The 15,736-nt window shown below is 44.7% G+C and overlaps 9 non-coding genes across 9 annotated transcripts; all 9 read left to right on the top strand.

Moving 5' to 3' along the window:
* Window positions 1-3,041: 3,041 nt before the first annotated feature.
* On the top strand, window positions 3,042-3,123 carry trnal-aag (transfer RNA leucine (anticodon AAG)). The gene has a single exon. It is a non-coding gene; the product is annotated as a tRNA-Leu (tRNA).
* Window positions 3,124-3,648: 525 nt separating this feature from the next.
* trnae-uuc (transfer RNA glutamic acid (anticodon UUC)) lies at window positions 3,649-3,720 on the top strand. Its single transcript has one exon. It is a non-coding gene; the product is annotated as a tRNA-Glu (tRNA).
* Window positions 3,721-4,293: 573 nt separating this feature from the next.
* Window positions 4,294-4,375, top strand: trnal-uag (transfer RNA leucine (anticodon UAG)). The gene has a single exon. It is a non-coding gene; the product is annotated as a tRNA-Leu (tRNA).
* A 3,202-nt stretch (window positions 4,376-7,577) lies between these two features.
* On the top strand, window positions 7,578-7,659 carry trnal-aag (transfer RNA leucine (anticodon AAG)). The gene has a single exon. It is a non-coding gene; the product is annotated as a tRNA-Leu (tRNA).
* A 525-nt stretch (window positions 7,660-8,184) lies between these two features.
* Window positions 8,185-8,256, top strand: trnae-uuc (transfer RNA glutamic acid (anticodon UUC)). The gene has a single exon. It is a non-coding gene; the product is annotated as a tRNA-Glu (tRNA).
* A 573-nt stretch (window positions 8,257-8,829) lies between these two features.
* Window positions 8,830-8,911, top strand: trnal-uag (transfer RNA leucine (anticodon UAG)). Its single transcript has one exon. It is a non-coding gene; the product is annotated as a tRNA-Leu (tRNA).
* Window positions 8,912-12,113: 3,202 nt separating this feature from the next.
* trnal-aag (transfer RNA leucine (anticodon AAG)) lies at window positions 12,114-12,195 on the top strand. The gene has a single exon. It is a non-coding gene; the product is annotated as a tRNA-Leu (tRNA).
* Window positions 12,196-12,720: 525 nt separating this feature from the next.
* trnae-uuc (transfer RNA glutamic acid (anticodon UUC)) lies at window positions 12,721-12,792 on the top strand. Its single transcript has one exon. It is a non-coding gene; the product is annotated as a tRNA-Glu (tRNA).
* A 573-nt stretch (window positions 12,793-13,365) lies between these two features.
* trnal-uag (transfer RNA leucine (anticodon UAG)) lies at window positions 13,366-13,447 on the top strand. Its single transcript has one exon. It is a non-coding gene; the product is annotated as a tRNA-Leu (tRNA).
* Window positions 13,448-15,736: the final 2,289 nt, after the last annotated feature.

Below are 15,736 nucleotides of genomic sequence, written 5' to 3'. Positions count from 1 at the left end.
TTATTAGTCCCACACGTGGGAAATTTGTTTTGTCACAGCAGGAAGTGGACAGTGCAAAAGTTATGAGGCAAAAATTAGAATACAATAAGAATAAATACAGTACACAACATAAAATAAAATAAATATACAATAAGATAAAAATAGAATACAAATACAAATACTATATACAACTGAGTAAAAATACAACGATGACAGAAGGATTATTGCACTTAGTATTATTGCATATGTATGGATGTGTGTGCTTGATCAGTTAAAGTCTTTATTATGGAGTCTGACAGCAGTGGGGAGGAAAGACCTGCGAAATCTCTCCGTCCCACACCGTGGGTGCCGCAGTCTCCCACTGAAGGAGCTGCTCAGTGCTGTCACAGTCTGCTGCATGGGGTGGGAGATGTTGTCCAACAGGGATGACAGCTTAGCCGCCGTTCTCCTGTCACTCACCACCTCCACTGGGTCCAGAGGGCATCCTAGAACAGAGCTGGCCCTTCGGATCACCCTGTTCAGTCTCTTCCTGTCCCCAGCAGAGATGCTGCCGCCCCAGCAGACCACGCCATAAAAGATAGCAGAAGCCACAACAGAGTCATAGAAGGTCTTCAGGAGTGGGCCCTCCACTCCAAACGACCTGAGTCTCCGCAGCAGGTACAGCCTGCTCTGCCCTTTCCTGTAGAGGGCGTCTGAGTTATGAGTCCAGTCCAGTCTATTGTTCAGATGAACACCAAGGTACCTGTAGCTGTCCACAGCCTCAATGTCCATACCTTGGATGTTCAGTGGTTGCAGTGGAGAATGCTTGTGCCTGCGGAAGTCTACCACCAGTTCCTTGGTTTTACTGGCGTTGATCTGGAGGTAGTTCAGCTGGCACCAGTCCACAAAGTCTTGGGTCAGACCTCTGTACTCCTTGTCGTCCCCATCAGTGATGAGGCCGACTATTGCAGAGTCATCAGAGAACTTCTGCAGGAAGCACTGGGTGGAATTGTGGGAGAAGTCTGCAGTGTAGATGGTGAAGAGGAACGGAGCCAGAACCGTTCCCTGTGGGGCCCCCGTACTGCAGACGACCCTGTCCGACACACAGCCCTGAGTCCTCACATACTGTGGTCGGTCGGTGAGGTAGTCCAGGATCCAGGTAGTGAGGTGATGGTCCACTCCAGAGTTCTCCAGCTTGTCCTTTAGAACCGAGGGAAGAATGGTGTTGAAGGCACTGGAGAAATCAAAGAACATGATTCTCACAGTGCTTCCAGCGGTCTCCATGATGTTAGGCGGTGTGCAAGTTTTCCATTCAATAAAGCCTCCAGACAAGCGGTCAGTGGTAGCTAACATTCTTTAATAATAACAAGAACAGAAGCCAAGCTTGGTGAAGGAATGCATCATTGCGGGGCAGACGATGGGCAGAGTCCCTAACTGAGTCTAGCATGGCCTTCAGTTACATACCTCTTACAGGAACTAAAGGCAGTACACAGCTGTTTTCACACCTTTGGTACCCCCACCCCCAAAGAAAGTTTCACACTCCCTTGCCACCTCTTACAGTGGAGAAGGAGACAAAAGACTCCTCCCCCCACTCTGGGTCCTTTATGTGTGAATGCTTCCCTCAAACATCCTGAGATACCATCTGTTACCAGTATGAGTGTGAGAGACATGCTGAAATCCAGTGGCACCAAGGTATTATACAACCACAAAGGGACCATGAGTATGTTAAGCTATTTTCAGATGTGCGCTGCTATTTAACCCTCCGCACCCCATGACAGCAACGGACAGCCAGGAGTTTTTGTAGGTGAATAACATCAACATTTGACAATAATATTGCTCGGTTATGATAGTGAGGTGAGCTGTTGAGGATATCTGTTGGTAGGTGCTGTTCCTGACAATGTAGCTGCTGTTAGCAGAAACTTCTATAAGCTTTGGAGGTAATGCCACCAGACTTGGTCAATTACCCAGAAAACTCTATTGCAATGTGTGACTATAATAAAACTTGGTGTTGCAATGTGTCATTGAGAATTATTTGGAGGAATTTGGAACATCCTAAAAGGATTCTCAGGAATCTGGAACATTCCAATAGAACTCTCAAAAATCCTAAAATAGCTCTTGTGAATTCGAAACATTCTAAAAGAATTCTCAGGAATCTGGAACAGTCTAAGAACGCTCAGGAATCTGGAACATTCTAATAGAACTCTCAAAAATCCTAAAATAGCTCTTGTGAATTCGAAACATTCTAAAAGAATTCTCAGGAATACAGGGTTAACTTTTGATACTTCTTTTTAAATACTCTCATTACTACCTTTCCCTAGCCCATCGTTGTAAATAGGAATATCTTTGTAATAACTTACTTGGTTACCTTGTGGTACAAATGTAACACGAGTGTGTGTTACATGAGACTATGCTCTTGCCCTAGTTCCATTTCAGTTAATATCTGTTGAATACAATTTACAGATGTTCAAGAAATAAAACTCTCAAGTCCAATCCACTTCAAGTCCAACTTCAATAGAAGAATCAGAGCCTTCCAGAGACGGTCTCACGTCTCTCATGGTCAGTGATTTTGACCTTTCACTAATGATGTTGAAGTACAGATAGGCAACAATAGCTTCGGCTTTTGTAAGGCATCAGTGGAGAAGAAGATTAACAGAAGAGTGAGCAGGATATTGTTTGTTTTTATAATAATGCGATTAATACATGAATAAAAGAAATTCTTTTGCAAAAGTAATTTACAATGTGCAGGTGTTTCATATATTTTTATTCACAGTGTCAACACTGACTGGTTAGTGGCTACTCAAGTGTGCTTCAAGTCCACCGCATTGTAAGGTGTTAGATTGTGTGGTCTAAGGATCTGGGTTAAGACTCCAGGCTCCTCACACATGTGGGTTGAAATCCTATTGCTGCAATAAGAGTTTAACCAGGGCAGGCAGATGCTATTGTATCCAAAAACATTCAGGCAAGTATTAAACATGTTTTTCTAAAACAGCAAGAGCATCACTGAATGTTCTGGGCTTCTATTTTGTGCTGCACTTTTCAAGTTTTACTATCTAGATTTTTGCGATGAGGTCCTTACTCGCATTGGTAGCATGACCGAGCGGTCTAAGGTGCTGGATTAAGGCTCCAGTCTCTTCGGAGGCGTGGGTTCGAATCCCACTGCTGCCATAGTGTTCTAGCGGCAAAGTTTTGTTTCTTCCATGCCTTACCAATAAATTGTAAGGGCTGCAGTGGAAATCAAATCTGTTATAGAATGTCTGTCAAGTCCAAACATGCAGGAAACCCATCAGGAGCAATTCTTCCAAACCACATTAGGCACGTGCTGTAAAGTCATTTACAACTTGCATGTTTTTCATGTCTTTTTGTTCATGGTCTCATGGTCAACACTGACTGGTTAGTGGCTACTCAAGTGTGCTTCAAGTCCACCGCATTGTAAGGTGTTAGTGGACTTTCCCACATGCCACTCAAGTGTGCTTCAAGTCCAGTCCACTCCCTTGTAATGTGCTTTTGAGCAGAACCTGCAACTGCTGGAGAATTGATTAAGGTGCTGCTATGTTGGTCTCACCAAGGCTGCAGAGTGACAAGAGTATCCTTGATTTCATGACAGTGGAGCAGTCCCATATGGTCTAGCGGCTAGAATGCCTGGTTCTAACCCAGCAGCACGAGCACGACAGTGGCGCATTACCAAACCAATCCCATATGGTCTAGCGGTTAAGATTCCTGGTTTTCACCCAGGCGACCCGGGTTCAACTCCCGGTATGGGAACATGTCTTTAATGTGCCTACAAGCCAATGTGTTCTTTGTGTTAATCCCACGATGGATTACATAGGGCAAAGTTGTTGGCTGAAGGCAAACATCAGGTAAGGCTAAGCACATGGCATAACGGTTCAGATCGGGACTGTACAGTCTTCAGTGATGAGGATGTACACAAGCAGGCCTGCAATTATGAGCGGCGAGTCAAGGTGGCTGTTTATGTGAAAATCAAATGAGCTTCTTTGAAACAAGGGTGGGTGCATTAAGGGTACGTCTCTTGCCATCTTACAATGCTGTGATTGGAACCCTTCCTTGACTCTCTGTGAATGGTGATCCTGCCTGTTGATCAGTGCTTATGACAAGTTGCATATGGACAATGATGAAACTGAGCCAAGAGCCCATTGTTAATCAGGGTTGATGAACAGGTTTTAACCAGGACAGGCAGATGTTTTTGTGTCCAAAAAGTATTAAACATGTTTTTCTACAACAGTAAGAGCATCACTGAATGTTCTGAGCTCCTATTTTGTGCTGCACTTTTTCAAGTTTTACTGTCTAGAGTTTTGCGATGAGGTCCTCACTCGCAATGGTAGCATGACCGAGCGGTCGAAGGTGCTGGATTTAGGCTCCAGTCTCTTCGGAGGCGTGGGTTCGAATCCCACTGCTGCCATAGTCTTCAGGTTCTTTTCGTGTTTCTTCCATCCCCTACCAATAAATTGTAAGGGCTGCAGTGGAACTCAAATCTGTTACAGAATGTCTGTCAAGTACAATCAAGCAGGAATCTCATCAAGAGCAATTCTTCCAAACCAGGGTGATAAGATAAGATAACCTTTATTAGTCCCACACGTGGGAAATTTGTTTTGTCACAGCAGGAAGTGGACAGTGCAAAAGTTATGAGGCAAAAATTAGAATACAATAAGAATAAATACAGTACACAACATAAAATAAAATAAATATACAATAAGATAAAAATAGAATACAAATACAAATACTATATACAACTGAGTAAAAATACAACGATGACAGAAGGATTATTGCACTTAGTATTATTGCATATGTATGGATGTGTGTGCTTGATCAGTTAAAGTCTTTATTATGGAGTCTGACAGCAGTGGGGAGGAAAGACCTGCGAAATCTCTCCGTCCCACACCGTGGGTGCCGCAGTCTCCCACTGAAGGAGCTGCTCAGTGCTGTCACAGTCTGCTGCATGGGGTGGGAGATGTTGTCCAACAGGGATGACAGCTTAGCCGCCGTTCTCCTGTCACTCACCACCTCCACTGGGTCCAGAGGGCATCCTAGAACAGAGCTGGCCCTTCGGATCACCCTGTTCAGTCTCTTCCTGTCCCCAGCAGAGATGCTGCCGCCCCAGCAGACCACGCCATAAAAGATAGCAGAAGCCACAACAGAGTCATAGAAGGTCTTCAGGAGTGGGCCCTCCACTCCAAACGACCTGAGTCTCCGCAGCAGGTACAGCCTGCTCTGCCCTTTCCTGTAGAGGGCGTCTGAGTTATGAGTCCAGTCCAGTCTATTGTTCAGATGAACACCAAGGTACCTGTAGCTGTCCACAGCCTCAATGTCCATACCTTGGATGTTCAGTGGTTGCAGTGGAGAATGCTTGTGCCTGCGGAAGTCTACCACCAGTTCCTTGGTTTTACTGGCGTTGATCTGGAGGTAGTTCAGCTGGCACCAGTCCACAAAGTCTTGGGTCAGACCTCTGTACTCCTTGTCGTCCCCATCAGTGATGAGGCCGACTATTGCAGAGTCATCAGAGAACTTCTGCAGGAAGCACTGGGTGGAATTGTGGGAGAAGTCTGCAGTGTAGATGGTGAAGAGGAACGGAGCCAGAACCGTTCCCTGTGGGGCCCCCGTACTGCAGACGACCCTGTCCGACACACAGCCCTGAGTCCTCACATACTGTGGTCGGTCGGTGAGGTAGTCCAGGATCCAGGTAGTGAGGTGATGGTCCACTCCAGAGTTCTCCAGCTTGTCCTTTAGAACCGAGGGAAGAATGGTGTTGAAGGCACTGGAGAAATCAAAGAACATGATTCTCACAGTGCTTCCAGCGGTCTCCATGATGTTAGGCGGTGTGCAAGTTTTCCATTCAATAAAGCCTCCAGACAAGCGGTCAGTGGTAGCTAACATTCTTTAATAATAACAAGAACAGAAGCCAAGCTTGGTGAAGGAATGCATCATTGCGGGGCAGACGATGGGCAGAGTCCCTAACTGAGTCTAGCATGGCCTTCAGTTACATACCTCTTACAGGAACTAAAGGCAGTACACAGCTGTTTTCACACCTTTGGTACCCCCACCCCCAAAGAAAGTTTCACACTCCCTTGCCACCTCTTACAGTGGAGAAGGAGACAAAAGACTCCTCCCCCCACTCTGGGTCCTTTATGTGTGAATGCTTCCCTCAAACATCCTGAGATACCATCTGTTACCAGTATGAGTGTGAGAGACATGCTGAAATCCAGTGGCACCAAGGTATTATACAACCACAAAGGGACCATGAGTATGTTAAGCTATTTTCAGATGTGCGCTGCTATTTAACCCTCCGCACCCCATGACAGCAACGGACAGCCAGGAGTTTTTGTAGGTGAATAACATCAACATTTGACAATAATATTGCTCGGTTATGATAGTGAGGTGAGCTGTTGAGGATATCTGTTGGTAGGTGCTGTTCCTGACAATGTAGCTGCTGTTAGCAGAAACTTCTATAAGCTTTGGAGGTAATGCCACCAGACTTGGTCAATTACCCAGAAAACTCTATTGCAATGTGTGACTATAATAAAACTTGGTGTTGCAATGTGTCATTGAGAATTATTTGGAGGAATTTGGAACATCCTAAAAGGATTCTCAGGAATCTGGAACATTCCAATAGAACTCTCAAAAATCCTAAAATAGCTCTTGTGAATTCGAAACATTCTAAAAGAATTCTCAGGAATCTGGAACAGTCTAAGAACGCTCAGGAATCTGGAACATTCTAATAGAACTCTCAAAAATCCTAAAATAGCTCTTGTGAATTCGAAACATTCTAAAAGAATTCTCAGGAATACAGGGTTAACTTTTGATACTTCTTTTTAAATACTCTCATTACTACCTTTCCCTAGCCCATCGTTGTAAATAGGAATATCTTTGTAATAACTTACTTGGTTACCTTGTGGTACAAATGTAACACGAGTGTGTGTTACATGAGACTATGCTCTTGCCCTAGTTCCATTTCAGTTAATATCTGTTGAATACAATTTACAGATGTTCAAGAAATAAAACTCTCAAGTCCAATCCACTTCAAGTCCAACTTCAATAGAAGAATCAGAGCCTTCCAGAGACGGTCTCACGTCTCTCATGGTCAGTGATTTTGACCTTTCACTAATGATGTTGAAGTACAGATAGGCAACAATAGCTTCGGCTTTTGTAAGGCATCAGTGGAGAAGAAGATTAACAGAAGAGTGAGCAGGATATTGTTTGTTTTTATAATAATGCGATTAATACATGAATAAAAGAAATTCTTTTGCAAAAGTCATTTACAATGTGCAGGTGTTTCATATATTTTTATTCACAGTGTCAACACTGACTGGTTAGTGGCTACTCAAGTGTGCTTCAAGTCCACCGCATTGTAAGGTGTTAGATTGTGTGGTCTAAGGATCTGGGTTAAGACTCCAGGCTCCTCACACATGTGGGTTGAAATCCTATTGCTGCAATAAGAGTTTAACCAGGGCAGGCAGATGCTATTGTATCCAAAAACATTCAGGCAAGTATTAAACATGTTTTTCTAAAACAGCAAGAGCATCACTGAATGTTCTGGGCTTCTATTTTGTGCTGCACTTTTCAAGTTTTACTATCTAGATTTTTGCGATGAGGTCCTTACTCGCATTGGTAGCATGACCGAGCGGTCTAAGGTGCTGGATTAAGGCTCCAGTCTCTTCGGAGGCGTGGGTTCGAATCCCACTGCTGCCATAGTGTTCTAGCGGCAAAGTTTTGTTTCTTCCATGCCTTACCAATAAATTGTAAGGGCTGCAGTGGAAATCAAATCTGTTATAGAATGTCTGTCAAGTCCAAACATGCAGGAAACCCATCAGGAGCAATTCTTCCAAACCACATTAGGCACGTGCTGTAAAGTCATTTACAACTTGCATGTTTTTCATGTCTTTTTGTTCATGGTCTCATGGTCAACACTGACTGGTTAGTGGCTACTCAAGTGTGCTTCAAGTCCACCGCATTGTAAGGTGTTAGTGGACTTTCCCACATGCCACTCAAGTGTGCTTCAAGTCCAGTCCACTCCCTTGTAATGTGCTTTTGAGCAGAACCTGCAACTGCTGGAGAATTGATTAAGGTGCTGCTATGTTGGTCTCACCAAGGCTGCAGAGTGACAAGAGTATCCTTGATTTCATGACAGTGGAGCAGTCCCATATGGTCTAGCGGCTAGAATGCCTGGTTCTAACCCAGCAGCACGAGCACGACAGTGGCGCATTACCAAACCAATCCCATATGGTCTAGCGGTTAAGATTCCTGGTTTTCACCCAGGCGACCCGGGTTCAACTCCCGGTATGGGAACATGTCTTTAATGTGCCTACAAGCCAATGTGTTCTTTGTGTTAATCCCACGATGGATTACATAGGGCAAAGTTGTTGGCTGAAGGCAAACATCAGGTAAGGCTAAGCACATGGCATAACGGTTCAGATCGGGACTGTACAGTCTTCAGTGATGAGGATGTACACAAGCAGGCCTGCAATTATGAGCGGCGAGTCAAGGTGGCTGTTTATGTGAAAATCAAATGAGCTTCTTTGAAACAAGGGTGGGTGCATTAAGGGTACGTCTCTTGCCATCTTACAATGCTGTGATTGGAACCCTTCCTTGACTCTCTGTGAATGGTGATCCTGCCTGTTGATCAGTGCTTATGACAAGTTGCATATGGACAATGATGAAACTGAGCCAAGAGCCCATTGTTAATCAGGGTTGATGAACAGGTTTTAACCAGGACAGGCAGATGTTTTTGTGTCCAAAAAGTATTAAACATGTTTTTCTACAACAGTAAGAGCATCACTGAATGTTCTGAGCTCCTATTTTGTGCTGCACTTTTTCAAGTTTTACTGTCTAGAGTTTTGCGATGAGGTCCTCACTCGCAATGGTAGCATGACCGAGCGGTCTAAGGTGCTGGATTTAGGCTCCAGTCTCTTCGGAGGCGTGGGTTCGAATCCCACTGCTGCCATAGTCTTCAGGTTCTTTTCGTGTTTCTTCCATCCCCTACCAATAAATTGTAAGGGCTGCAGTGGAACTCAAATCTGTTACAGAATGTCTGTCAAGTACAATCAAGCAGGAATCTCATCAAGAGCAATTCTTCCAAACCAGGGTGATAAGATAAGATAACCTTTATTAGTCCCACACGTGGGAAATTTGTTTTGTCACAGCAGGAAGTGGACAGTGCAAAAGTTATGAGGCAAAAATTAGAATACAATAAGAATAAATACAGTACACAACATAAAATAAAATAAATATACAATAAGATAAAAATAGAATACAAATACAAATACTATATACAACTGAGTAAAAATACAACGATGACAGAAGGATTATTGCACTTAGTATTATTGCATATGTATGGATGTGTGTGCTTGATCAGTTAAAGTCTTTATTATGGAGTCTGACAGCAGTGGGGAGGAAAGACCTGCGAAATCTCTCCGTCCCACACCGTGGGTGCCGCAGTCTCCCACTGAAGGAGCTGCTCAGTGCTGTCACAGTCTGCTGCATGGGGTGGGAGATGTTGTCCAACAGGGATGACAGCTTAGCCGCCGTTCTCCTGTCACTCACCACCTCCACTGGGTCCAGAGGGCATCCTAGAACAGAGCTGGCCCTTCGGATCACCCTGTTCAGTCTCTTCCTGTCCCCAGCAGAGATGCTGCCGCCCCAGCAGACCACGCCATAAAAGATAGCAGAAGCCACAACAGAGTCATAGAAGGTCTTCAGGAGTGGGCCCTCTACTCCAAACGACCTGAGTCTCCGCAGCAGGTACAGCCTGCTCTGCCCTTTCCTGTAGAGGGCGTCTGAGTTATGAGTCCAGTCCAGTCTATTGTTCAGATGAACACCAAGGTACCTGTAGCTGTCCACAGCCTCAATGTCCATACCTTGGATGTTCAGTGGTTGCAGTGGAGAATGCTTGTGCCTGCGGAAGTCTACCACCAGTTCCTTGGTTTTACTGGCGTTGATCTGGAGGTAGTTCAGCTGGCACCAGTCCACAAAGTCTTGGGTCAGACCTCTGTACTCCTTGTCGTCCCCATCAGTGATGAGGCCGACTATTGCAGAGTCATCAGAGAACTTCTGCAGGAAGCACTGGGTGGAATTGTGGGAGAAGTCTGCAGTGTAGATGGTGAAGAGGAACGGAGCCAGAACCGTTCCCTGTGGGGCCCCCGTACTGCAGACGACCCTGTCCGACACACAGCCCTGAGTCCTCACATACTGTGGTCGGTCGGTGAGGTAGTCCAGGATCCAGGTAGTGAGGTGATGGTCCACTCCAGAGTTCTCCAGCTTGTCCTTTAGAACCGAGGGAAGAATGGTGTTGAAGGCACTGGAGAAATCAAAGAACATGATTCTCACAGTGCTTCCAGCGGTCTCCATGATGTTAGGTGTTGTGCAAGTTTTCCATTCAATAAAGCCTCCAGACAAGCGGTCAGTGGTAGCTAACATTCTTTAATAATAACAAGAACAGAAGCCAAGCTTGGTGAAGGAATGCATCATTGCGGGGCAGACGATGGGCAGAGTCCCTAACTGAGTCTAGCATGGCCTTCAGTTACATACCTCTTACAGGAACTAAAGGCAGTACACAGCTGTTTTCACACCTTTGGTACCCCCACCCCCAAAGAAAGTTTCACACTCCCTTGCCACCTCTTACAGTGGAGAAGGAGACAAAAGACTCCTCCCCCCACTCTGGGTCCTTTGTGTGTGAATGCTTCCCTCAAACATCCTGAGATACCATCTGTTACCAGTATGAGTGTGAGAGACATGCTGAAATCCAGTGGCACCAAGGTATTATACAACCACAAAGGGACCATGAGTATGTTAAGCTATTTTCAGATGTGCGCTGCTATTTAACCCTCCGCACCCCATGACAGCAACGGACAGCCAGGAGTTTTTGTAGGTGAATAACATCAACATTTGACAATAATATTGCTCGGTTATGATAGTGAGGTGAGCTGTTGAGGATATCTGTTGGTAGGTGCTGTTCCTGACAATGTAGCTGCTGTTAGCAGAAACTTCTATAAGCTTTGGAGGTAATGCCACCAGACTTGGTCAATTACCCAGAAAACTCTATTGCAATGTGTGACTATAATAAAACTTGGTGTTGCAATGTGTCATTGAGAATTATTTGGAGGAATTTGGAACATCCTAAAAGGATTCTCAGGAATCTGGAACATTCCAATAGAACTCTCAAAAATCCTAAAATAGCTCTTGTGAATTCGAAACATTCTAAAAGAATTCTCAGGAATCTGGAACAGTCTAAGAACGCTCAGGAATCTGGAACATTCTAATAGAACTCTCAAAAATCCTAAAATAGCTCTTGTGAATTCGAAACATTCTAAAAGAATTCTCAGGAATACAGGGTTAACTTTTGATACTTCTTTTTAAATACTCTCATTACTACCTTTCCCTAGCCCATCGTTGTAAATAGGAATATCTTTGTAATAACTTACTTGGTTACCTTGTGGTACAAATGTAACACGAGTGTGTGTTACATGAGACTATGCTCTTGCCCTAGTTCCATTTCAGTTAATATCTGTTGAATACAATTTACAGATGTTCAAGAAATAAAACTCTCAAGTCCAATCCACTTCAAGTCCAACTTCAATAGAAGAATCAGAGCCTTCCAGAGACGGTCTCACGTCTCTCATGGTCAGTGATTTTGACCTTTCACTAATGATGTTGAAGTACAGATAGGCAACAATAGCTTCGGCTTTTGTAAGGCATCAGTGGAGAAGAAGATTAACAGAAGAGTGAGCAGGATATTGTTTGTTTTTATAATAATGCGATTAATACATGAATAAAAGAAATTCTTTTGCAAAAGTAATTTACAATGTGCAGGTGTTTCATATATTTTTATTCACAGTGTCAACACTGACTGGTTAGTGGCTACTCAAGTGTGCTTCAAGTCCACCGCATTGTAAGGTGTTAGATTGTGTGGTCTAAGGATCTGGGTTAAGACTCCAGGCTCCTCACACATGTGGGTTGAAATCCTATTGCTGCAATAAGAGTTTAACCAGGGCAGGCAGATGCTATTGTATCCAAAAACATTCAGGCAAGTATTAAACATGTTTTTCTAAAACAGCAAGAGCATCACTGAATGTTCTGGGCTTCTATTTTGTGCTGCACTTTTCAAGTTTTACTATCTAGATTTTTGCGATGAGGTCCTTACTCGCATTGGTAGCATGACCGAGCGGTCTAAGGTGCTGGATTAAGGCTCCAGTCTCTTCGGAGGCGTGGGTTCGAATCCCACTGCTGCCATAGTGTTCTAGCGGCAAAGTTTTGTTTCTTCCATGCCTTACCAATAAATTGTAAGGGCTGCAGTGGAAATCAAATCTGTTATAGAATGTCTGTCAAGTCCAAACATGCAGGAAACCCATCAGGAGCAATTCTTCCAAACCACATTAGGCACGTGCTGTAAAGTCATTTACAACTTGCATGTTTTTCATGTCTTTTTGTTCATGGTCTCATGGTCAACACTGACTGGTTAGTGGCTACTCAAGTGTGCTTCAAGTCCACCGCATTGTAAGGTGTTAGTGGACTTTCCCACATGCCACTCAAGTGTGCTTCAAGTCCAGTCCACTCCCTTGTAATGTGCTTTTGAGCAGAACCTGCAACTGCTGGAGAATTGATTAAGGTGCTGCTATGTTGGTCTCACCAAGGCTGCAGAGTGACAAGAGTATCCTTGATTTCATGACAGTGGAGCAGTCCCATATGGTCTAGCGGCTAGAATGCCTGGTTCTAACCCAGCAGCACGAGCACGACAGTGGCGCATTACCAAACCAATCCCATATGGTCTAGCGGTTAAGATTCCTGGTTTTCACCCAGGCGACCCGGGTTCAACTCCCGGTATGGGAACATGTCTTTAATGTGCCTACAAGCCAATGTGTTCTTTGTGTTAATCCCACGATGGATTACATAGGGCAAAGTTGTTGGCTGAAGGCAAACATCAGGTAAGGCTAAGCACATGGCATAACGGTTCAGATCGGGACTGTACAGTCTTCAGTGATGAGGATGTACACAAGCAGGCCTGCAATTATGAGCGGCGAGTCAAGGTGGCTGTTTATGTGAAAATCAAATGAGCTTCTTTGAAACAAGGGTGGGTGCATTAAGGGTACGTCTCTTGCCATCTTACAATGCTGTGATTGGAACCCTTCCTTGACTCTCTGTGAATGGTGATCCTGCCTGTTGATCAGTGCTTATGACAAGTTGCATATGGACAATGATGAAACTGAGCCAAGAGCCCATTGTTAATCAGGGTTGATGAACAGGTTTTAACCAGGACAGGCAGATGTTTTTGTGTCCAAAAAGTATTAAACATGTTTTTCTACAACAGTAAGAGCATCACTGAATGTTCTGAGCTCCTATTTTGTGCTGCACTTTTTCAAGTTTTACTGTCTAGAGTTTTGCGATGAGGTCCTCACTCGCAATGGTAGCATGACCGAGCGGTCTAAGGTGCTGGATTTAGGCTCCAGTCTCTTCGGAGGCGTGGGTTCGAATCCCACTGCTGCCATAGTCTTCAGGTTCTTTTCGTGTTTCTTCCATCCCCTACCAATAAATTGTAAGGGCTGCAGTGGAACTCAAATCTGTTACAGAATGTCTGTCAAGTACAATCAAGCAGGAATCTCATCAAGAGCAATTCTTCCAAACCAGGGTGATAAGATAAGATAACCTTTATTAGTCCCACACGTGGGAAATTTGTTTTGTCACAGCAGGAAGTGGACAGTGCAAAAGTTATGAGGCAAAAATTAGAATACAATAAGAATAAATACAGTACACAACATAAAATAAAATAAATATACAATAAGATAAAAATAGAATACAAATACAAATACTATATACAACTGAGTAAAAATACAACGATGACAGAAGGATTATTGCACTTAGTATTATTGCATATGTATGGATGTGTGTGCTTGATCAGTTAAAGTCTTTATTATGGAGTCTGACAGCAGTGGGGAGGAAAGACCTGCGAAATCTCTCCGTCCCACACCGTGGGTGCCGCAGTCTCCCACTGAAGGAGCTGCTCAGTGCTGTCACAGTCTGCTGCATGGGGTGGGAGATGTTGTCCAACAGGGATGACAGCTTAGCCGCCGTTCTCCTGTCACTCACCACCTCCACTGGGTCCAGAGGGCATCCTAGAACAGAGCTGGCCCTTCGGATCACCCTGTTCAGTCTCTTCCTGTCCCCAGCAGAGATGCTGCCGCCCCAGCAGACCACGGCATAAAAGATAGCAGAAGCCACAACAGAGTCATAGAAGGTCTTCAGGAGTGGGCCCTCCACTCCAAACGACCTGAGTCTCCGCAGCAGGTACAGCCTGCTCTGCCCTTTCCTGTAGAGGGCGTCTGAGTTATGAGTCCAGTCCAGTCTATTGTTCAGATGAACACCAAGGTACCTGTAGCTGTCCACAGCCTCAATGTCCATACCTTGGATGTTCAGTGGTTGCAGTGGAGAATGCTTGTGCCTGCGGAAGTCTACCACCAGTTCCTTGGTTTTACTGGCGTTGATCTGGAGGTAGTTCAGCTGGCACCAGTCCACAAAGTCTTGGGTCAGACCTCTGTACTCCTTGTCGTCCCCATCAGTGATGAGGCCGACTATTGCAGAGTCATCAGAGAACTTCTGCAGGAAGCACTGGGTGGAATTGTGGGAGAAGTCTGCAGTGTAGATGGTGAAGAGGAACGGAGCCAGAACCGTTCCCTGTGGGGCCCCCGTACTGCAGACGACCCTGTCCGACACACAGCCCTGAGTCCTCACATACTGTGGTCGGTCGGTGAGGTAGTCCAGGATCCAGGTAGTGAGGTGATGGTCCACTCCAGAGTTCTCCAGCTTGTCCTTTAGAACCGAGGGAAGAATGGTGTTGAAGGCACTGGAGAAATCAAAGAACATGATTCTCACAGTGCTTCCAGCGGTCTCCATGATGTTAGGTGTTGTGCAAGTTTTCCATTCAATAAAGCCTCCAGACAAGCGGTCAGTGGTAGCTAACATTCTTTAATAATAACAAGAACAGAAGCCAAGCTTGGTGAAGGAATGCATCATTGCGGGGCAGACGATGGGCAGAGTCCCTAACTGAGTCTAGCATGGCCTTCAGTTACATACCTCTTACAGGAACTAAAGGCAGTACACAGCTGTTTTCACACCTTTGGTACCCCCACCCCCAAAGAAAGTTTCACACTCCCTTGCCACCTCTTACAGTGGAGAAGGAGACAAAAGACTCCTCCCCCCACTCTGGGTCCTTTGTGTGTGAATGCTTCCCTCAAACATCCTGAGATACCATCTGTTACCAGTATGAGTGTGAGAGACATGCTGAAATCCAGTGGCACCAAGGTATTATACAACCACAAAGGGACCATGAGTATGTTAAGCTATTTTCAGATGTGCGCTGCTATTTAACCCTCCGCACCCCATGACAGCAACGGACAGCCAGGAGTTTTTGTAGGTGAATAACATCAACATTTGACAATAATATTGCTCGGTTATGATAGTGAGGTGAGCTGTTGAGGATATCTGTTGGTAGGTGCTGTTCCTGACAATGTAGCTGCTGTTAGCAGAAACTTCTATAAGCTTTGGAGGTAATGCCACCAGACTTGGTCAATTACCCAGAAAACTCTATTGCAATGTGTGACTATAATAAAACTTGGTGTTGCAATGTGTCATTGAGAATTATTTGGAGGAATTTGGAACATCCTAAAAGGATTCTCAGGAATCTGGAACATTCCAATAGAACTCTCAAAAATCCTAAAATAGCTCTTGTGAATTCGAAACATTCTAAAAGAATTCTCAGGAATCTGGAACAGTCTAAGAA

Source organism: Rhamphochromis longiceps, linkage group LG3, assembly GCF_057381845.1.
Source record: "Rhamphochromis longiceps isolate RC_006_pf linkage group LG3, R_longiceps_female_GT1.1, whole genome shotgun sequence".
NCBI lineage: Eukaryota > Metazoa > Chordata > Actinopteri > Cichliformes > Cichlidae > Rhamphochromis > Rhamphochromis longiceps.
Note: the sequence above shows the minus strand (reverse complement) of the source record. Positions and strands in the feature narration are given on the sequence as shown.